The 22,826-nt window shown below is 54.8% G+C and overlaps 1 protein-coding gene and 1 long non-coding RNA gene across 2 annotated transcripts in view; one reads left to right on the plus strand and one right to left on the minus strand.

The window, feature by feature from the left end:
• GNG7 (G protein subunit gamma 7) overlaps nucleotides 1–22,826 on the plus strand; it is a 157,546-nt gene that overhangs the window by 60,825 nt on the left and 73,895 nt on the right. The window lies entirely within an intron of this gene.
• LOC309805621 lies at nucleotides 16,024–17,942 on the minus strand. The gene is made up of 3 exons (XR_014294276.1): nucleotides 17,800–17,942; nucleotides 17,506–17,711; nucleotides 16,024–16,931 (listed from the first exon to the last, which is right to left on the minus strand). It is a non-coding gene; the product is annotated as an uncharacterized lncRNA (long non-coding RNA).

Below are 22,826 nucleotides of genomic sequence, written 5' to 3' on the forward strand. Positions count from 1 at the left end.
CCTCCCCTTGACTGAGGGGGAGAAAGAAGTTGGGGAACCATGGGGACAGAACATGCCCCCTGGCCCAGAGCCCATGCCCCTGGGAGGTGACCAGCAGGGGTCCACCCTCTGTGGGTCCTGGCCCCACAGCCACCAAGAAGGACAACAGCTAGGGCAGTGCTTCCATGTCCTGAGCTGACCTTGTTTTCCTGATCTCGGGGCAGGAACAGCTTGGCCAGCAGAGTGGACACGTCTAAGCTCAGTAAACAGCCAGGGAGCCGGGGGTGGGAGCTGAGGTGCTGGGTCCCCATGCCTGCCCACCTGCCCTCCCCTCCGTCCTTGGGAATTATCAGGAAAGCTCAGTGGAGCAGGTCCCTGAACCCTTCCCTTAGGACTCTAATGTGCTCAGCCACCTCCTGGAGGGTGGGGTGGGGTGGGGTGGTGGATATGCCACCTGGTGACAGTCACCTGTGTTGTGAGGCCACCAGGGTTGCCCTGTTTATGCATGGGCTGTGTTGCTGCACACACGCACACCCAGGACAGACACAGGCTCTTGTGAACACTTGGAGCATCTTCGTGTGTGTGTGTGTGTGTGTGTGTATGTGTGTGTGTGTGTGTGTTGAAATACAAATGGCATTAAATTCACCATTTTTAAGTGCACAGTTAAGTGGCATTAAATACATTCACATTGTCATGGAACCATCCCCACCATCCATCTCCAGAACTTTCTTATCTTCCCTTATAGAAACTGTCCCCATGAAATGCTGACTCCCCAGCCCCTCCCCCAGCCCCTGGCCCCCACCATCTACTTCCTGTCTCCGTGGATGTGACTCCTCTAGGGACCCCATGAGTGGAATCAGACAGTACTTGTCCTTCTGTGTTTGGCTTCTCTCACTGAGCATCATGTCCTTGGGGTCCATCCACAGTATAGCAAGTGTCAGAATCTCCTTCCTTTTCGAGCCTGAATCATTTTCCATTGTGTGGATGGACCACGTGTGTTTATCCATCATCCGTCCATGGATACTTGGGTTCTTTCTACCTTTTGGCTGTTGGGAGTCATGCTGCTGTGAACACAGGGGTACAGTTATCTGTTTGAGACCCCGCTTTCAATTCTTTGGAGTATGAAACATTTTTTTGTTCTGGTTTGACACCTTGGCCTCAGCCTGTGGGTCACCTGTCCGCCCCCCAGGACAGGGGGAGCCCAGTCCGAGCTGCAGAATCAGGGAGCTGGGCCAATACATGGCTTTTCCCTCTCCTGCCCTCACTCGGGCCCAGACACCCCTAGGAAGAAAAACTGAGTTTCTGAGTAAATAAATATGCCACGGTACAAGAATTCAAAAGGTGCCAATTGTGTCCTGTGAAAATGGTGTCTCCCCTCCCACCTGTGCTCCCAGCTCTCAGCCTCCCTTCCTGTAAACAAGTGACTTACTGGTTTCTGGGTCTTTCCCCAGACATGCTCTGCATGCCAGGCACCCTTTGTGGCCGTTAACTTTTGCAGGGCAAAGCTGTGTGTTCCTCAAAAGCTTCCACTGACAGGAGTGGTTCAGAGGGACTGGGGGCAGAGGGAGCTGCTAGGTTGGCAGGCCTGTGGGGCGTGTCAGCTCTGGATGAGCTCCCCTGCCAGGCGCTATGGAGCCACGGGGGCCCCACCCATCCCTTGCCTGGCCCCCCACCTGTACACAGTGGATTTTTTGTTTTGGCCATGCTGTGCGGCATGTGGGATCTTAGTTCCCCAACCAGGGATCAAACCCGCACCCCCTGCAGTGGAAGCAGGGAGTCTTAACCACTGGACCTCCAGGGAAGTCCCACAGTGGATATTTAATAATAATAACCTACCCCCATGTTATGGACTGAATGTTTATGTCCCCCACATTCACATGCTGAAGCCCTAACCCCCAGTGGGATGGTGTTTGGAGGTGAGGCCCTTGGGGGTTGATTGGGTTCTGGTGAGGTCATGGGGGTGGGGCCTTTAGGATGAGATTAGTGTCCTTATAAGGGGATGGAGAGAGCTCTGGTCTCTTATAAGGGGATGGAGAGAGCTCTGGCCGTGTGAAGTCACAGCAGGAAGGCGGCTGTCTGCAGGCCAGGAAGTAGGCCCTCACCAGGAACCAGCCATGCCAGCACCCTGATCATGGGCTTCCAGCCTCTGGGACAATGAGGAATTATGTCTGTGGTTTAAGCCCCCCAGTCTGCAGGGTTCTGTGATAACAGCCTGAATGGACTAATATATCCAGTCAAAAATAAAATTTTAGGGCTTCCGTGGTGGCGCAGAGGTTGAGAGTCTGCCTGCCGATGCAGGGGACATGGGTTCGTGCCCTGGTCTGGGAAGATCCCACATGCTGCGGAGTGGCTGGGCCCGTGAGCCATGGCCGCTGAGCCTGTGCATCCGGAGCCTGTGCTCCGCAACGGGAGAGGCCACAACGGTGAGGGCCCGCGTACCGCAAAAAAATTTAAAAATAAATAAATTAATTAAATAAAATAAAATTTTAAGTAGAAGCAGTCCCCCCCAAGGCACTGTGAATGCTTTTGAGGACAAGAGTGGGTGAAGGAGACCCTCTGCTAACCAGAGGGGTGTTTGGAGGACAGGCTGCGGTGACCTGGCTCCTCCATAGGCTGTCAGAATGTGGGGAAGGGAAACCGCAGAGGGGTGACAGCGTCCTGAGACCACCGTAGCAGATGACCCCAGCTTAGAACAACAGAGACTTATTCTCCCACAGTCTTGGAGGCCAGACGTCCGAGGTCAAGATGTCACAGAGGCTCGGGGGAGGGTCCTTCCTGCCTCTTCCAGCCTCTGGGGCTCCAGACAGTTCTGGGCTTATGGACACATCAGCCCAGTCTCTGCCCCCGTTGTCATGTGACCTTCCCTCTGTCTCTGAGTGTCTCTCCTCTTCTTATAAGGACACCAGCATTGGGTTAGGGCCCATCCTATTCCAGCGTGACCTCATCTTACTTCAACTAATTACATCTGCGAAGACCCTATTTCCAAATAAGGTCACCAAAGTAGTCTGCTCAAGCTGCCACAACCAAATACCACAGGCCGGGGCCTTGAACAACAGACACTTATTCTCTCGCAGTGCTGGAGGCTGGACATCCCAGATCGCGGTGTCGGCAGGGCTGGTCCCCTCTGAGGCCTCTTTCCTTGGTGTGAGGACGGCTGCCTTCTGCCCATGTCCTCACATGGTCTCCCCTCTGTGCGTGTCTGTGTCCTAATCTGTCTTCTTATAAGGACCCCAGTCCCATTGGCTCAGGGCCCACCCTCAGGGCCTCATTTTACCTTAATCTCCTCTTTAAACACCCCATCTCCAAATACAATCACAGTCTGAGGTCCTGGGGGTCAGGGCTTCCACAGAGGAATTTGGGGGACCAGAATTCAGTTCATATCGGTCACCATCTGAGGTTTTAGGTGGTCATGAATTTTGGGGTCACACTGCTCAACCCACCGTGTGGGAGTGGGTGGAACTCAGGGACTGTGGCGGGGGGGAGGGGAGCCTGCAGCAGATAAAAGCCCAGTGGACCGGGCTCGCTCTTGGCCAGAGCGAGTCATTTAGCCAAAATGTAACCTCTACCCAGAGCGCGATGCCAGGAGGGGAGCCTTTGCGCCTTTGTAAACGAGAGTGGAAACGAGGGCTGGAGGAGGTCACCCAAGGTCACAGCACAGCCTTGACTGGACAGCATCTCCACCCCTCAGGTCCATTCCGTGCACACTACCAGCTGTCCAGCTGGGGGTAACGATGCTGTGGGGACACCCAAAGGTCCCCCAGTGAGGCTGGCACCGTGGCCCTAGAATCCCACCAGTAGCTGGGACATTTCCTTGAAATCTCTTTTGCCTGTAATTGCTTAAACATGTTGGATTCTTGCCCGAGATCTTTCCAGTTTGCTTTGAGGGAAAACCACTTTGACTTTTTCCCTTCTTTATAACATGCTGATCTTGCAGCACGAGCGCCCCCTGGGGGTGCCATGGGCCCTGCCCTGGGGTGCAGTCGGGGGACGGGGTGAGGGCTGTTACTATGTCTGAGGGGTGATTGCAAGGTGGGGCAGTGATCGGGACACCTCGCGTGGAGGGACATGGAACAGGACAGTGTCCTGTAGCCAAAGCACAGGGCTGGGGGCTCTTTTTCCTTTCGTGACATATAGTTCACACAGCCCACAATTCATCCTTTAAAGTGTTCAATTCAGTGCATTTTAGTACCTAGTTGTGCAACAGCCACCACTAGCTAATTCTCGAACATTCCATCACCCCAAAAGAAGCCCCGTCCCCATCAGCAGTCGCTCCCCCTACCCCCCTCCCCGGCCCCTGACAACCAGGAACCCACTCACTGTGTCTGTGGATCTGCCTGTTCTGGACGTTTCCCATCAATGGAATCACACCCTGTGTGTCCTGTGTCTGGCTTCTCTCACTGAGCATCGTGTTCTCAGGGTCCATCCACGTGGTAGTGAGTGTCGGGGCTTCCCCCCTTTTCGTGGCTGCGTAATGGTCCACGGTGGTGTTTGCTTTTGAAAGATGTTATGCGATGGACATTTCGATGGTATTGGTATTCTGATGTCTGTTGGGACCCCACACCCTGTAGGTTTTGGCCTGATTTTATTTTTTATTAAAAAAAATTTTTTGGCCGCTCGTGGCATACAGAATCTTAGTTCCCCGACCAGGGATCAAACCCTCGCCCCCTGCGGTGGAAGTGCGTAGTCTTAACCACTGGACCACCAAGAAAGTCCCTGGCCTGATTTTAAACAAGCACTTGCTACAAACTTGCTATAATGGAGATCAACAGTAGCAGACTTTTTGGTAAAGGGCCAGACCTTAAATATTTTCTTTGGCAGGTCAGGCTGTCTCTGCTGAAACTACTCAACTCTTGTATCTTGAAAGCCACCAGAGACAATACCTGAGGGAAGGGGCGTGGCTGTGTGCCACTAAAACTTTATTTACAAAAAATGTGCAGAGGGCCGGATGTGACCCTCGGGCCAGAGCTCACCAACCACTCTTTAGGACAGGTTCTCCAGCTTTTTGGTCTTGAAGGCTCCAAAGAGCTTTTTTAAAATTTGGGTTATATTTATCAAAAGTTACCGGATTCAAAATTAAAACTAGGAAAAGTCTTAAGTATTTATTAATTCATTTACAAATAACAAGAATAAGCCCTAAATGGCATTTTTAAATGGAAAGTAACTTTTTTTTTTCCCAAAACAAACAAAGAATTAGTGAGAAGATGGCCAGGAAAACCCAGAGGCTTTCACTGCCCAGAGGTGACTGAGGACACGTGAGTGGCGACAGAACAGAGTGTCAGGATCCTGGGGCAGGACATTGGGGGGAAAACTAGGGAAATCTGAATAAAGTGTCCCCATGTCACTTTCCCAGCTGTGACAAACGCGCCCCGGGGAAGGGTAGTTGGGTAAGGGCAGACGGCACTGTCTTTACTGTCTTTGTAACTTTTCTGTAAACCCCAGATTATTTCAAAGTACACGTTTGTTGAAAAAAACAGGACAGAACAAAACAACTGTGTGGTCGAGTGAGCACTCCACCACAGTCAGAGGAGGGTGAGGATAGCATCGGGGAAAGTGGCTGGAGAAGCCGGGGAGGGGGTGATGGTGGCTGGAGAGTGAGTGGCAGGTCAGACTGTCAGTCAGAATACCGACCCGGCGCCCAGCACAGGCCAAGGGTGGTCGTAGGTGCTGGCCATGGTGGTGAATGAAGCCCTGCCCTCCAAGGACAGCGCTGGCACAGACACCCAAGCAAACAAGAAGGACAAAACAGGACTTCCCTGGCGGTCCAGTCCAGTGGTTAAGACTCCACACTTCCAATGCAGGAGACGCGGGTTCGATCCCTGATCGGGGAGCTAAGATCTTGCATGCCATGCCACGCGGTGCGGCCAAAGGAAAAAAATGGCAAGAGGAAGAAATCAGGAAATGTGCCTGGTGGAGCCGAGCAGAGAGATGAGAGCCCGGGGTCCAGGGAGGTCTCGGAGGAGGTCGCGTCTACGTCCATGCAGGCCAGGGGGCTAGGGAGGGCGTCCGACGCAGAAGGCAGGCGCCGAGGGTGAGGGAGCTCCAAAGGCTCCCTGGAGGCAGGGGCTTGCAGGGTGGGAGGTGGGAGGTGGTGGCCAGGACATGGACAGTCGTGAGGCATGTCAGCCAGGCATCCTGGAGAATGGCCCTCTGTCCAGGCTGGTCTCGTGCTTTTGATCATACCGATGGGGGCCCAAGGCTCGCAGCCCCCGAGGCAGGGTCAGAGCTGCAGTGGCAAGTCGGGCTCAGCCCCAACGTGGCTTAGTTCAGCCTCCCCAGAAGAGCCCAGTCCCTCGTCTAGGCCAGTGGGCCTCAACCAGGGGCGATTCTGCCCCCAGGGACACTGCACCATGTCCGGGGCATCTGTGGTTATCATGATGGGGGACGGGGTCTGGCATCAAGTGAGTGGGAGGCCAGGACGGCTGCCCCACAGAGGGTGACCCCACCCTGATGTCAGCAGTGCCGGGGGGGACCCTGTGTTAACTATTTGGAAAAAGCATTGAGTCCGATCCCTGCTCACGCTGGGCACTTGGGTTTAGAGCCAGGCTTGCACACAGGTGGACTCCAAATCTCTCTGCTTGGAAACTCAAATGCCTGTGACCCTGGGCTTCCCTACCCTCCCACACCCATCCTGAACGTCCCCTCAGGCGCTGGTGGCCCACATGGCGCTCAGAGGGACGAGGCCTTAGAAACTCCTTCATCTTGCAGCTGTGGGATCAGTGACAGGATCTTCAGGGCCAGGTACGAGATGAAAACCTGAGCCCCTTGCTCAGAAGTTTCCAGGAGATTCCAGACGGTGAGAGCAGAGCATTAAAGCAAGGGTGGGCCCTGGGCGGCTGCTGGCTCAGCTCTGAGGTCGAGGCCAGGAGAGGGGGGGCTCTGGGCCCCAGGTCCCTCCCCCTTCCCCTGCCTCATCCCCTGTGGGCGCCCCGCCTACGGGCGAGGCCAAGCAGCTGTCCTTGGCGCCGCCAGGCTGTGTTTACTTCACCCGCCCCAGTGTGCTGGGCCGGGCTGACCAGGAAGGGGCTGGGAAAGATGGTCCTGCTCACAGGGTGGTCTCCAGGGCCATGGCTGCCGACCCGGGGACAGCACAGGGCCCAGGCCGTCCCCCCACCCCGACCCCAGCCGCGGGGGCTGTGGCTTCTCTCCCCCTGCCCCCCGCCACCCCCTCCACCCCCCTGCGTGTTGCTGACGTGCAGACGGGACACGCCACCTGAGTGGTGTGGGAAGGAGAGGAGGCCATTCAGAGATACTGGGCTCACCTGGGTTGTGCTGTCTGACCGTCAGCAGTTTATGTTGGTGTCCAGTGTGAGCAGGGAGCAGGCTCAGTTTTCCCCCAAGTAATTAACCCAGGGCCTCCCCCCTCGGCGCTGTGGGTGTGGGGCCGGGTCCTCCTCTGCGGGGGGGCGTCCTGGGCACCGCGGCGTGTGGAGCGTCCTCCCTGGTCCCCACGCACTGGATGCCAGGGGCACCCCCCGTCGTGACGACCACAGATGTCCTCAGACTGTTCCCAGGGTGAGAGCCACCTCCAGTCCAGGCCCTCTGAGGGGCAGGCAGAGTGCAGAAGCCGAGGAGTCCCGCCCTCCCGGGGCAGCTGGGTCCCTTTCGCAGCACCTGCCGGGAACAAGCCTGGGGTCACGCAGAGCCGCCGCGGCCGCAATGCCAGGAACACAGCCCGGCCTCTGCTGAATTTCTTGGCTGTGATGCAGAAGGGCTGGGAACTGTGCTTTCCAGGGATTGGGCAACCAGAAATCTCAGCATCTGTGTTCTCCGTTTCAACACACAGCAGCCCAGCAACCAGCAGCTCCGTAGGTTCCTGACTCTGCTCCTCAGATATGTCTGGTGTCCACACGGGGCCCTGGGCAGAAGGGCTGACCAGCTGCTTCCAAACTCATTTCTATTATTGGACCAAGACGGGGGCGGGTCTCATCAGGGCTGATCCTACCCCAGGGGACACTGGGCCATGTCTGGGGACGTCTGTGGTCATCTTGACTGGGGTGCTCCTGGCATCAAGGGGGTGGGGGCCAGGGGTGCTGCTCCATCACCCACAGCGCCCGGGACGGCCCCCCAGAGGAGGACCCGCCTAGTACTGTCTCCGGACTCCTTGTAGTCCTGTGAGCTCGTGATTCTGGTCTTGGGTCCACGGGATGATGCCAGGATGCTGGTGCAGCCCCCTCTCTGTCATGGGTGGGGGTCATGGGTCTGCAGGAAACGTGCCCTGTCTGAAGCTCCTGCACCCCTGGCATGCATGGCGCACTGTCCTCTGTGGGACGCGGGGATCAGGGAGGTGGGACGTCATCCTGACACCCTGTCCCCTATTCCTCAAAGCCCTTTCAGAGCAGCCCAGGGTCTTGACGGCCGCAGCCTTGCACAGTGATGTCAGCAGACAGCTCCGTGGCCGCTGGCCTGCGGCTTCCAAGAAGCTCACACCCGCTCCCGGGAAGGAGCTGCGGGGACCCGCCTGTTTCCAGCAAGCTCTGTGTCGGGGAGCCGAGGGAGGTGGACGGGGAGTCAGGGCCCAGCCCAGGCAGCTCCTGCAAACCCCCTCCCAACCCAGATGGAGCTGCAGGTCCCACTGCCGGGCTACCGTCTCCAGGCTGAGTCAGGGCTGCGTCACGTGGAGGAAAGAAACGCCAGCTCAGCAGCCGCAGAGGCAGCCTTGGAAGCTTTGTCAGGTCATGTGACCTCCCTGCTCGGAGTGCCCCCTCCCCACTCTTCTAAGGGCTACAGCTCACCTTAGTGGCCACAGGGCCTGTCAGCTTTTGACCTCGCCTCCCGCTGCCCCAAAAGGGATCTTCTCGCCCCAGGACATTTGCACGAGCTGCACCCCCACTGCCGCCACCTTTCCTCCATATATCCACATGGCTGCCCCTCCTCTCCTTAGGGTCTGTGCTCCAGTGTCCCCTTCCAGCGAGGGCTCTCCTCTCCAGCTCGTCCTTGAATCCCACCGACACCCCGGGTCCTTCTGAACTGCCTCGCTTTTTCTCCTTGACACCTCTGAGTAAAACTGTCTCTGTTTCATGTAGTTATTTGTATGCATGTTTCTCTCCCCCATCTAGAATGTTAGGTTCACCGGGCTTGCCCAGAGGTCAGCGGTCAGCACACTTTTTCCAGAAAGGGCCAGAGAGGGAATATCGTCGGCTTTGCAGGCTGGCACTCTCCGTCAAGACGACTCAGTTCTGCCCTTGTAAATTACCGGTCGTGCCGTGTGCCAATAAAACTTTGTTTAGGAGAATTTGTGTCAGGTGATTACGGAACGGAACGTGTCTTGGGGAACGTCCCACCGAGGATGACCCAGCCAGGATGTCAGCAGTGCCGCCGGGAGACCCTCTACCCCACACGCGTTGGGTTGTGACCTCTGGAAGTTTCCACGGTGCACAAACGTTGGGTGGCCCACCCCTGAGGCTCACTCTTGCCGCAGCCTTCCAAGTGACCACACGTCCTTCTTACGGTCACACTCGTGACCGGCGAGGCAGGCTGGGCTTATCCTGAGGCTCATCCCGTGCTGGTCCAGCGCTCTCATCTTCCTCGCAGGCCGCCGGTCGCCGGGCTCGGCCCGTGAGCACTCCTGCTTCGCTGAGTCCGCTCGGGTCGGCCCGGGAGCTGGTGCCGTGGGTCTTGAAGCAGTAACATCAGCAGCCCCCCACGGGGTTCTCTTTCTGCCCGGCCCTTGCCCCTGCTGGTGCGGGGGAACAAAGACCCACAGGGGACGCGACATGATCGCCCTGCAGCAGCCGCCTGGAAGGCACGCGGGGTTTGCCGCTGCCCAGCCTGGCGTAACCACATTCTGGGGTGGCCATCAGGACATGAGGGGACAGAAGTGCCCATTGCTTGAGGGCCACCCCTCAAGGCACATTGCAGGGTGCCCCGTGTCCTGGATCCCAGCAGACCCTCGAGTCACTGCAGAAATCACTGCTGCGAATTCCAGAAACGTTCAGAACAGGCAGATCCACAGAGACAGAGAGTGCGTTCATGGTCGTCATGGCCTGGGGGAGGAGAAGTGACTGCTGATGGGGACGGGGTTACATATGGGGGAGATGAGAATGTCCTGGAATTAGACAGAGGTGATGGCTGTACAAATGCCAACGAGCTGAACAGTGTAATGTGATTAAAACGGTAGCTTTGATGTTACGTGCATTTTCACCCCCGCCCCCCAGGCCCAGATGTGCAGGGGCCCCGCACAGACCTGGTAGGCAGGGAGTGGATGGTGTCCACGAAGCCCCTCACCGCGTGAGCCTGCTCAGGCCGCCAGGTAGGAGCTGTCCTCCCGCCCTCCCTCCATGCATCTCTCCAGCTGATTTGGCCCCCAGACATGGCCCTTCAGGCCGCTGTGGCCTTCTCGGGCTGTGGGACCCGTGGTTCTGGCAGGAATGGGTCAGGCTCCCCGATGTCCCTCGGAGCCTGGGGCTGGCCCAGGGAGCATGGCTCCGTGGGGACCTTTTGTGTTGTATGTGCCCGTTTTTTGTGCTTGTGGGGTAGGTCACCCCCAGTGTGACAACCACAGAGGTCTCCAGACATGGCAGTGCCCCAGGGGGCAGAACTGCCTGGATGGAGAACGGGTCTAGGGCAGTGCCCCAGCCTCCGAAGTGAACAGCCTGGAGCTGGGCCTATGCAGAGGGGGCTGACCCAGCCTGGGCGAGGGGAGGGGAGGCCCCTGTGAGAAGCAACGTTTCAACCAAGGTGGTCCAGGCAGCATGCTCGCCCCCATCCATCACCAGAAGCCTGTGCCCAGGGCCCACCAAAGTGCTTTCACTTCTGTTAAAATCAGTCAACCAACAGTGAATGTCTTAATGAATATATAATAACAACCCAGCCTGGTTTGTATTCATCTTCACACCTGTGCAGTTAATAAACTGTAACTTTTCGGGTTGCTGTTTGGAGGCAGGGGCCTACCAAGGCAAACCTGTCTTGGGCTCTTGCCCCACAGGTACACCCCCCAGTGCCTGGGAGGGCCGCCACAGAGAATGACCCCGCCTCAATGTCAGCAGTGCCAAGCGGGGGGGGGGGACCCCTGCATTTATTATTTGGAAAAATACTGAATTTGATCCATAGCACAGCTTAGACTCCAGAATAAATCCCCAATGGTCAGCCGGTATAAACCAGGGTGACCCCCAGTGTCTGTGAGTCACCTCCTCTCCCTACCCCTCAGGTGTGTATTTAAAAGTGTGTGCAGCAGCATCCCAGGACCTCAGAGGTCACATGGTCATGGAACGTAAGTCTCCTGAGGGTCCGTGGAATCCCTAACCCAGCGGGGGTCTCACCTGCCCTAAATCAATGCAGGTTTTGCAGGTCCTCCCCCTTCATTCTCAGGCTCCTCGAGGGCTGGAACCCCTCCTCGTTCACCGCTGATACCCAACACCTGGGGTCCACCTGCCACACTGCCTGGCGGACGTCGTGCTGCCCGTGCAGCCATGGCCACCAGGTGGCAGCACAGCCCTCCCGCTGGCGGGCATTTCTGGCTCCCGGTTCCAGCATCCCAGAAACACCGCAGTCTAGACGCCCGCTGGCGGGATTCCTCTACCCTGAAGTCAGTCTGCGGAGACCTTCGCGATCCTGATGTTCGGTCATCATCTCCCACGGTGCATTTCCAGGCTGTCTCGCCAGGGGCCAGATCACTGGGCTGAGCGGCTTCATCATGATCTGGGCAGGGGCAGCCCTGGCACAGCACCAGGGGCCCCCCGCTTCTCGGAAAGTGGGCGGGGAAGGGAACCGAACCAGCCCCACAGCAGATTCACTGCAGACTGCCATCAGGGCCAGCACGACCGGCTGAGCTGGGTGCGGGGGGGGCGGTGGTGACAGTTTCTGTGTACGACTATGGCCTTTCTCCCACCTGGCCCTCAGCCTGCCCTGGGTCTGGCTTTGAGTTTCTTCCTTTTGCTGCCTTTTGGGAACTGAGAGTCTCAAACTAAGTGCTCAGAAGACAGATGTGCGCACCCTAGGCCACACTGAAACCCAGCCAGCCAGGGAGAAGCATACCCCGCCCCGCTCCAAGCCCCTTCTGAAATGGGGCGGCATCTTGCAGAAGTTACAGCTGGTCTTTGTCATCCCTCTTTGGCTGCCCAAGCTCACCCCCTGCGGCTGAGACCCTTGAAATGTCTTCATCCAACAATATGCACCTCTGAAGGTTTGGGGGTGGAGACTGAGCAACGCTCCGGGCCAGGCAGGGCTGAGGGAAGTGCCCGCCCGCTGATGCCACCTACAGAACAAATAATTTTCTAAGAAAGTGCTGACGTGCTTCCTTGAAGCCTGATAAGGTGGCAGTGTGGTGGAAAGTTTCCCCGAGGGAAGCTCTGCTGACATGCGGAGAGGCCAGCGGCCTCCTCGCCCCCTCCCCAGCACACACACACCAGGATCGTCTTCAGAAGGGCCTCACCAGCATGGCGCATCCGCGGCAGGTGCTTTGGGGTGGCACAGACCCACACCTTGCTGCTTGCCCTCTTCTCCTTCTTTGGGAAGTCTGTCCTAAGGGCCCTGGGGGATCAAGAGGGAGAGGGGCCTGGCATTCATGGAGAACCTGCCAAGTGCTGGCACTCTCATCCCCCAGCGATGCCACTGATAGGGGCTTTATTCTGTCGACAAGGAAACTGGGACTTAGAAGACAATGCCAGCTGCCACTCCAGACCAACAGAAAACAAAAAAATGAACCCTAGCTTGTACCCCATTTCCTGTAAGTCATTCTGCGTTGTGCTGGCCCCTTCCAGGTTCTGGCAGCCTGGCTGATGGACCCTTTAACAGGCAGGACCCTTCCGGGTGCCAGGTACCAGGACATGCTGGGCAAGCGTCACTCCCACCCTCCAGCTCTTTTTGCACAACTGGGATTCTAGAAATGTCCAAAATGTGGCTCAGAGAAGGGAACCTGAGGACCACTAGCAAGTAGTCAGCTGCGCTGGGTTACTCACTCAGATCCATCAGTCCCAAATCAAAGGGCTGAGACCAGGGTGCAGAGAGCCAGGCATTGGAGAAAAATCTAAGGGGGCACCAAAAACCTCAGTGATCAAGATAAAGAATATTGAATGTAAAGTGAAAATTAACTAGTTCAAGTTAATCTTAACTTATTTATTTAATCTAATTAGATTTCATTTAAAAGTAAAATAGGGCTTCCCTGGTGGCGCAGTGGTTGAGAGTCCGCCTGCCGATGCAGGGGACACGAGTTCGTGCCCCGGTCCGGGAAGATCCCACCTGCTGCGGAGCGGCTGGGCCCGTGAGCCATGGCCTCTGAGCCTGCGTGTCCAGAGCCTGTGCTCCGCAACGGGAGAGGCCACAGCAGTGAGAGGCCCGCGTACCGCAAAAAAAAAAAAAAAAAAAAGAGAGATACTCAAGCATACACACCCAAGTGTATGTGGAACCCAGGTGTCCATCAGCAGATGATAGATAAACACAAGGTGGTCCCTCCACACACGGGAGCATCGCTCAGCCATGAAAAAGGGTGAAGCACTGACAGTCACTGCAACATGGACAGACCCTGAGACCACGATGCTCAGTGAGAGAAGCCAGACACAGAAGGACACACGGTGTGTGATTCCATTGATGGGAACCGTCCAGAACAGGCAGATCCACAGACACAGAGAGTGGGTTCCTGGTTGTCAGGGACTGGGGGTGGGATGGGGTGACTGCTGATGGGGACGGGGCTTCTTTTTTTTTTTTTTTTTTTTTTTTTTTTTGCGGTACGCGGGCCTCTCACTGTTGTGGCCTCTCCCGTTGCGGAGCACAGGCTCCGGATGCGCAGGCCCAGCGGCCATGGCTCACGGGCCCAGCCGCTCCGCGGCATATGGGATCCTCCCAGACCGGGGCACGAACCCGTATCCCCTGCATCGGCAGGCGGACTCTCAACCACTGCGCCACCAGGGAGGCCCGGGGACGGGGCTTCTTTTGAGAATGTTTTGGAACCAGATAGAGGTCGAGGCTGCACAACACTGTGACTGCACAAGATGCTGGTGGAATGTTCACTTTCAAATGCTTACTTTGATTTTATGAAAACCTCATGTCAATTCTTAAAAAAGTTTGCAGAAGGAAGTGTGGCTTTAGAACAGGCACGCAGGTCCGGGCTGTGTCCACAGGCCTGCAGGCATCTGACGGAGGCCATGGTGCTGGCCGAGAGGGTGCCAGAAAACCACAGACCTGGGAGGCCCCCGGGGCCACGGTGTCCTGCGCTTCTGTCCACCGCACGGGGGAACTTGGGGACCCTCCCTCCGAGCTCTTTGCAGGAGGAGGAGGGGGCCCTGAGCACCTCGGCCCGGGATGTCCGGCGGAAGCGAGGGAAGCTCTGCCAGAGTCCCCGCCTCATGACTCTGGGCTGAGTCCAAGACAGCACACATGTGCCTGCATCCGAGCCCACATGAGCCAGCTGCCTGTGTCCCATCGCAAACCTGCGTCCCTCGGGGAGCTCATGTGCTGTACCCTCGGCCCCCACGGTGCTGGCTGCGCCGGCTACCTCTGTCAGAATATCCACGTGCCCTGCCCCCCGCCGTGTGTGTGTGTGTGTGTGTGTGTATGTGTGTGTGTGTGCGTGCGCACACGCACACGCGCACAGAAAACCTCCCAGGTCCCGTTTGTCATCTCTGTTCACAGGTCTGCCCTTGCGTGGCATCGGGTTTCTATTTTTCACCGGGCAGATCCTGTGTAGGCAGAACCTTTGCTGAATCAGATCTTACTTTCTCGTTTAGGCTTTGCTCCTCCTCTGTCCCGTCCCCGCCCCACCTCCTCCCCTCCACCTACTCGCCACCTGCAAACCGTTCTGACTTTTAGGTGTCGAAACTGACGTGTTTAGCGCTGCACGGTGGCCCAGCAGCCAGCAGGCTCCGTCTCACCTTTCTCTCAAATGCCATCTGACCTCAGGAGCCCCTCGAGGGGCTGCCTGTGAGCTCCCATGACCTTCCCGGCATCTCCTCTGCCGTGGCCCGCGTGCGTGCTCTCTGACAGCTGGCCAGGCAGGAACCTGTCTGCTGCTGTTGGCTGCAGCTGCAAGCCAGGCTCTTGAGGCTGCTCCCTGGATGGCCTCTCACTTGTTTTTAGTGGTGGCCACGGGTTAATCCTGACACCCACCGCGCCGTCTCCCACAGCAGGTGGCAGCAGCCCCGCAGCTTAAGTGGGGACGGACGGGGGATGCCGCCAGGGTGGGTCCCAGTGCCAGGCTGAGCCCCGGATGCAAAGCTGACCCCGGGCGGATTTTATTTTCCATCTTCATTTTTCTTGTTTTTTCTCATTTATTTATTCACTTTTGGCTGCGTTGGGTCTTCATTGCCACGTGCATGCTTTCTCTAGCTGCGGCGAGCAGGGGCTACTCTTTGTTGCGGTGCGCGGGCTTCTCATTGCAGTGGCTTCTCTTGTTGCAGAGCACGGGCTCTAGGCACGCGGGCGTCAGTAGTTGTGGCACGCGGGCTCTAGAGTGCAGGCTCAGTAGTTGTGGTGCATGGGCTTTGTTGCTCCGTGGCATGTGGGATCTTCCCGGACCAGGGCTCGAACCTGTGTCCCCTGCATTGGCAGGGGGATTCTTAACCACTGCGCCACCAGGGAAGTCCATTCATTTTTCTTTTTCCTTTTTAAAAAAAATTTTTTTGGCCATACCCTGCAGCATGTGGGATCTTAGTTCCCCGACCAGGGTTGGAACCTACGCCCCCTACAGTGGAAGTGCCGAGTCTTAACCACTGGACCGCCAGAGAAGTCCCCTCCCATCTTCATTTTTCAAAAAAAATTCCACCATTTTAATCTTTTTGAAGCAGACAATTCATTGGCATTTAGCACATCTACGATGTTGTGCAACCAGCACCACTGCCTGGTTCTGGAACTCTCCTGTCGGCCCAAATGCGAGCCTTACCAGCTCCTTGTGGAGGCATCCTCTAGGAAGACACTACCTCCTTGCACATTGCTTCAGCTGCCTTCTCTCCTGGGCAGGCAGCCTGGTGCTGGGCATGGGGGCATTCCTGTCAGCATGCACGTTGGCCCTGGAGAGATACTTCGGGGTTAGCTGAAGAATGACGCCCCCAAAGATATCAGGTCCTCAGGTCCTAAGTCCCAGGAACCTGTTACCTGAGCAGGCAAAGATTTTGCAGGTGTGATTTAATGAAGGCTTTTGAGATGGGGAGATTATCCTGGTGGGCCCTTAATGCAGTCATAAGAAGGAGACAGAGGGACTTCCCTGGCAGTCCAGTGGTTAGGACTCTGAGCTTCCACTGCAGGGGGCGCGAGTTTAATCCCTGGTCCAGGAACTAAGATCCTGCATGCCACAATGGTGCGGCCAAAAAATTTAAAAAGTAAAAAAAAAAAAAAAAGATGGAGACAGGAGGAGATTCCTCACAGACACAGAGGAGAGGCCACAGAAAGACAGAGGCAGAGACTGGAAGGTCGCGACCACAAGCTCAGGACGCCGTGGCCCCCAGAGCTGCAGGAGATGGGAAGGACCCTACCCTGGAGCCTCCTGGAGAGGCGAGGGAGTACATCCCTGCCGCACCTGGATTACAGCCCAGTGATGCTAATTTCAGACTTCCAGCCTCCAGAACTGCAGAGAATAATTTTCTGCTGCCTTAAGCCACCAAATCAGTGTGGTTTGTTGCAGCAGCCCCAGGAAACTAACACAGACTGCCCAAAGGTACCCAATCTACCCCAGAATTCAGTTGCTTTCCTGGGCCCTCTGGGCCGACTATTTCTTTTTTTAAAGAATAATTTTATTTATTTATTTATTTTTGGCTGCGTTGGGTCTTCGTTGCTGCGCGCGGGCTTTCTCTAGTTGCCGTGAGCGGGGGCTACTCTTCGTTGTGGTGCGTGGGCTTCTCATTGCAGTGGCTTCTCTTGTTGCGGAGCACAGGCTCTAGGCACCCGGGCTTCAGTAGTTACAACACGCGGGCTCAGTAGTTGTGGCTCGCAGGCCCTAGAGCACAGGTTCAGTAGTTGTGGTGCACGGGCTTAGTTGCTCCACAGCATGTGGGATCTTCCCGGACCAGGGCTCGAACCCGTGTCCCCTGAATTGACAGGCGGATTCTTAACCAGTGTGCCACCAGGGAAGCCCCTGGGCGGACTATTTCTAAGTTGCAGGGAAGCCCCAGCTGGATTTTGCCCTTCCCACAATATCTGTCTCTGGGAAAAGCATTCCAACAGACCACACTCCACCCCTGAATGTGGGGAGGGGGAGATGCCGACCCCCGAGGGGAGAAGTGGAGAACATGGGCAGAGGTCTTTTTGCTGTGGTTCAGAGGCATGGAGCAGAAAACGTCCAGTTCCTCAAAAAAAGAAATATCCCTCCCGGGAATTCCAGTGGTCCTTTGGCAGTCCAGTGGTTAGAGCTCAGTGCTTTCACTGCCGAGGGTGGAGGTTCAGTCCCTGGTCGGGGAACTAAGATCCTACAAGCCGAGCAGTGCGGCCAAAAAGAAAAAAGAAAAAAAAAGAAACGCCCCTCCCTTTTGAGTTCAGGTCCCCTGTCTGTGAAATGAATCTCCGTGAGGCAAACTCTGAAATTCCTCCCAGCTCTAATGCCCTACAAAAAAACAAAAACAAAAACCAAAAAAATCTGTGAACAATGAATAAAAACAAACTTACGTTATCCTCCCAAATGCAGAAGCTGCATTCTCCAGATAGTTGGGTTTCCTATATTTAGCCGCCACCCTGTCAGCATGAGCCCTGCATAGTTTTGGGCAGTTTTGGGTCCAGGCTCCGCGAACACAGGCCCGAGTTTGCATTTCCCAGCCTGGGATGGTTGGATTCCTTGGGCTTCTCCAGAGAGCTTCCACCGTCCCGTCTGCAGCCTGGAGGGGTGGAAAGAACACAGCAGGTCGGCTCTTGGTAGCAGGATGCCTGCCCTACCCCACCCTTTCACCCTCGCCAGCCCCCGACCTATGACCTCTCGACGCTTCTGTGCTCAGCGCCTGCCCCAGAGCCCAGGGTCTGGGTTCCAGCCTTGATCTGGCCTGTCCTCCCCGGCCTTACACTTCAGTGGTTACTACTCTCACCCTCTGACCTCTTCTGGTTGTTAAATATCAACCTGGCTATAAAAGGCAATTCTGATGGAAGAAAAAGTGGAAAAGAGGAGAGGCGTGGCCTGCTGCCTGGGCTGAGACCGGCTTCTGCTTCGGAGCCTGGCGTCTGGGACTCATTTGATTCCCCGAATACCGTCGGTGGTGGCTCATGCTGTTAGTGGCTCGTGCTCAGATGCTCCAGGGCCCTGGCCCCAGGTGTCCCCACAGTCTGCCCGCCATCCGCAATCGCCCTTCATCTGCTCGCCGAGTTGGGGGCTGGTGTGACCTGGGGCCTCACACAGTCTGTTCTTTTCTGCTGATTGCTTCTACCCGGGGCCCAGAGGGAGTAGAGGGAGTAGGGGGTGGTTCAGCCTCGGTGAGAATCACGTCTGGGGCCCAGCAGGCTTCCTTCTGGGGGACGCCTCCAACAAGCTCCTCGCAGCTTCTGGAAGGAGCGGGAAGGACCCTCTGGGATTCCCACCGCCTTTTCTTTTCCTGGCTGGCATCTTGCGGGGGCAGGTGACATCTGCTCCCTTTCTGCAGGTGCCTTTCTTTTCCTGCTGCCCAGCAATGGGGACACTGGTGGGAGGGCAGGGGCGACAGAGGCGTATACTGTATGGAGGGCCGTGAGCCTGCAAAACGGCACGGGCCTCAGCGGGACCCCTCCATCTCATCGTTGGAAACACTGGGTGGTCAGCGGTTGGTCGGATTGAACTGAGGCATGGTGGGTCTGGGGCTACCTACCCACGGCCAGAGTCTTTGGAGACACAGGGTCCCAGGTGTATCCCGGGACTTGAGCTGCATGTGGTGGACTTGGGCAGGTCTGGTGCCGACTTTGAGCTCGTTTTCCCAGCTGTGAAATGGAGAGGAGACCCTGCAGCAGATCTCCCTGGTAGTGCCCCAAGACTAAGCACTCCTGGCCTCTGTCACTCGCATTTTCTCACATGTGTGTGCAGTTTTCCAGCAGTTACGTGGGCCTCATGTCACAGCAGATTGAACACAGAAGCTGGCATGAGAATCCAGCTGTCTTCTGTTCAGACACACACGGAAGAGATTTGCAAAATGCACCAAACAGCACTGTTCCCCCTAAAAAAAACATTTTTTTGAAAAGCTGTTACTTGTCATTTGAAAATGTAGTCCTGCTAAAATTTTAGAAATAGGTTTTTTCGGGTTTTTTTTAACACAAGCTGTCTGGGGTCCTCAATATTTTTTTTAATAGACTATTTTTTAGAGTATTTTTAGGTTCACAGCAAAATTGAGAGGAAGTACAGAGTTCCCAAATACCCCCTGCACTACCACTCATGCACACCCTCCCCAATACCTTTTTATCATCATAATGATGTATATATATGTGGTTTTTTGGACGAGTTCCTCATCCAGAGATAGGATTTGCAAATATTTTCTCCCATTCTGTGGGTTGTCTGTTCACTTTCTTGCTGGTGTCCTTTGAAGCACAAATGCTTTTAGCTTTGATGACGTTCCCCCATTTATCTTTTTTTTTCTTGTGTCACTTGTGTTTTTGGTGTCATAGCCAAGAAGGTTTTACCTGTATGTTCTTCTTTTTCTGTACTTTTTATTTGTTTTTAAACTAAGCATACTGTTTTTTTAAGTAATTTTATTTTATTTATTTATTTAAAAAATTTTTTGGCTGCGTTGGGTCTTCATCGCTGTGCACGGGCTTTCCCTAGTGGCAGCGAGCGGGGGCTACTCTTTGTTGCGGTGTGCAGGCTTCTCATTGCAGTGGCTTCTCTTGTTGTGGAGCACGGGCTCTAGGCGCGCAGGCTTCAACAGTTGTGGCATGCAGGCTCAGTAGTTGTGGCACACAGGCTTAGTTGCTCTGCAGCATGTGGGATCTTCCCGTGTCCCCTGCATTGGCAGGCGGATTCCCAACCACTGCACCACGAGGGAAGCCCGCCTCATTTGCCTTTAAGGCAGATGCTATGGCGCATCTCGTCCAGTTCAGTTTCCGTGTCTCCTGTAGCCTCTGGACAGGAGAACTTGGATGTGGGAACCAACCCTTCTGCCTCCAGAGTTGGTGTTCTTAGCTGCCATGAGTGTTCCTCTAATTATTATCTTTTAAAAGATTAAAGCTGAGATAAGGTAGACCATCCCCAGGGGCTATCACTCAGCGAGTCCAACACGGCCGTTTTCCCTCCAGTGTCAAAAATCTGGGGTACCTTCACCTATATACAGAAGCAGATGGCTTGCATTTAGGGGCCATGATATTAAAAATAATAGGAAGAGAAGCGGTAATCACACACCGCAAGTCTTTTCACCGTGAGAGCACCTGGAACAGGGACTGAATGGGAGACCTTAATTCGGCATCACCCATCTCACTCCAGGTGTGTCCCCTGTGGGTGCCTTTGCAGAATGGTGGGTGGATTTCCTTTCTGCTTGGTTTACAAAACTTTCCTCATGTTGTATTTTCAGTCCAGCTCACGATCATTGAATTCATGATGCCAAATGCTCAGATAATGAGACTCACCTTAACCCCCGCCCCCAAACACAGCAAGCCACTCCCAACTGCAATAATGTGAAGTTTTGCAAATTGCACTCTGTTATAAGTGCATTAGGAAATTCATTAAGGGGTCAGCCCAACCTGAAGTCCATGAAAAGGCTGGATGAGACCTTGGAAGGCCTGGAATTCCAAGGAGAAAACGCTGTTTTCAACCTTATTGTGGTTTTGAAGGCCATATTTCGGTTCACTTGTCACTCGTTTTTCTAAACTTCTTGCTTAAGTTTTTGCAAGTCATTTGGAGGCTGCAGATGGAACTTTTTCAAGGGAGACACATATCGAGAAAAAGGATGTAGTTTATGACTTCCATGGGTGTCAGCTGGACTTCCCTGCATTGCCATGCCTTTTTTCCTGCTCTGTTCCTTTGTGCTTTCACCCATCCACGGCTCCCAGTAGCAAGCACCCCGTGGGGGCACTGACCGCACAGCCCCAGGAGATGTGGGAGGGGTTGACTCACCTGCCCAGAGCCATGCAGCCAGGGAGTAGGAGTCCCCAGACCAACCTTTAGCAGATGCGCCACCGACGTTCCTTGAGCTGAATCAACAAAGGCCAGTTGCTTGTTCATGTGTCATGAGTTCTTCTAGATCACGGCTCTCATCTGGGTGAACTGGCCCCCAGGGGACCCTGGGCAATGTCTGGGGCATCTGTGGTTTTCATGACCGGGGGGGCTCCTGGCACTGAGTGGGTGGGGCCAGGGGTGCTGCTCCACACCCCACAGTGCCCAGGACGCCCCTCAGAGGATGACCTGGCCCTGCATGTCCACGGTGCTGAGGGGGAGAACCCTGTTCCTACCCCATGGGGTCTGTGAACAAATGAAGTTCATTTGGCAAGGGAGGGGCCCTTTTCTGTGAATTGACTACCTGTGGAAATGTGACCAATTAGTGTGAAATGCATGTTTAGCAAATGTTAGGTACTGTATTTGAACCAATAAATGTGAATCCTTCTGCAAAAAAAAAAAAAAAAATGCAAGAGGCAAGGATCCCCGGGGGGTGGGAGCAGGGAGAGGGGAGACCACCACATCCCTTCATTCAAGTGCTTCGTGTTGCCTCTGAACTTTGATGTTCCAGACCAAACCTGGGTTGACAGCCTACTTCACAACCTTAGAGAAATGCCCAAACTTCCCTGAATTTGGGGATTTTGGTACCCCCTGGCATGCAGGGCTGCCAAGGGATGAGGGATCATCCGCGAGCTCTGCATCCTGCCTTCCGGAGGCCGGCAGGGCAGCGCTGTCTCCGCCAGCACCCCTTGAAATGCTCTCAGAAACCAGACTGGTTTGTTTGGATGAACTGAGGAAGGGCTGGGGCAGTGCAGGGTTTATTTTAGTGAAACTGAAACCTCAGATCCCAGCGTAGATTTTCAAAAAGACAGATAATCCCCGAGTCAGCGAGGGAAAGTGCAGCGCTCCCGCTCCCGGGGTGAGCCCAGGACAGCAGGCCGGCCAGCAAAGCACCACGTGGTATTTATGCTTGCGGAGCAAAGAGCAGGGCGCCCTTCCTGCGAGCAGGACCCGGTGGCATTTGGTTTTTCCAGCCACACCTGGAGCACCCGGCTTCCTGCCTTGTCCAGCTCGCAGCCCCACTTCCTCACCAAAACTCAGTGGAACTGTTCCTTAGGAACTCAACTTCCCATTTTTGGAGATGTTTCTTAGAAACTAGACTTCTTTCCAGCTTGTAGTGAAGTGACCTTTTAGTTCAGCTTCAATCTTTTTTTCCTTCATGTAAAAATAAATTAATACAGAAGTGATACTGGCTCAGTATAAATCAGCATTCTCTCAATCTTCTTTTTTCTTTTTTTCATGATCCTTTGTAAACTTTCTTGTCCTAATTGCGTATCAGAAAGAATAATGCTGGCAGTGGATGAAAGACATACCGTATATCTAAAGGCCATGAGTTCATAATGATACTTTTAAAAACCTCTTAATTGTTGAACCCTCCTACATTGTTGGTGGGAATGTAAATTGGTGCAGCCATTATGGAGAGCAGTATGGAGCTTCCTTAAAAAACTAAAAATACAGCTATCGTATGATCCAGCAATCCCACTCCTGGGCATATATCTGGTGAAAACTCTAATTTGAAAAGATACACGCACCCCAATGTTCATTGCAGTGCTATTTACAATAGCCAAGACATGGAAGCAACCTAAATGTCCATTGACAGATGAATGGACAAAGAAGATGTGGTACATATATACAATGAATATTACTCAGCCATAAAAAGGAATGAAATGACGCCATTTGCAGCAACATGGATGGACCTAGAGGTTATCATACTGAGTGAAGTAAGTCAGACACAGACATCTAGATGTCCTGTGCCCTCACTTATATGTGGAATCTAAAAAATAGTACAAATGAACTTATTTACAAAACAGAAGCAGACTCCTAGGCATGGAAA

Source organism: Mesoplodon mirus (assembly GCF_964341445.2).
Source record: "Mesoplodon mirus genome assembly, chromosome: 5".
Taxonomy (NCBI): domain Eukaryota; kingdom Metazoa; phylum Chordata; class Mammalia; order Artiodactyla; family Ziphiidae; genus Mesoplodon; species Mesoplodon mirus.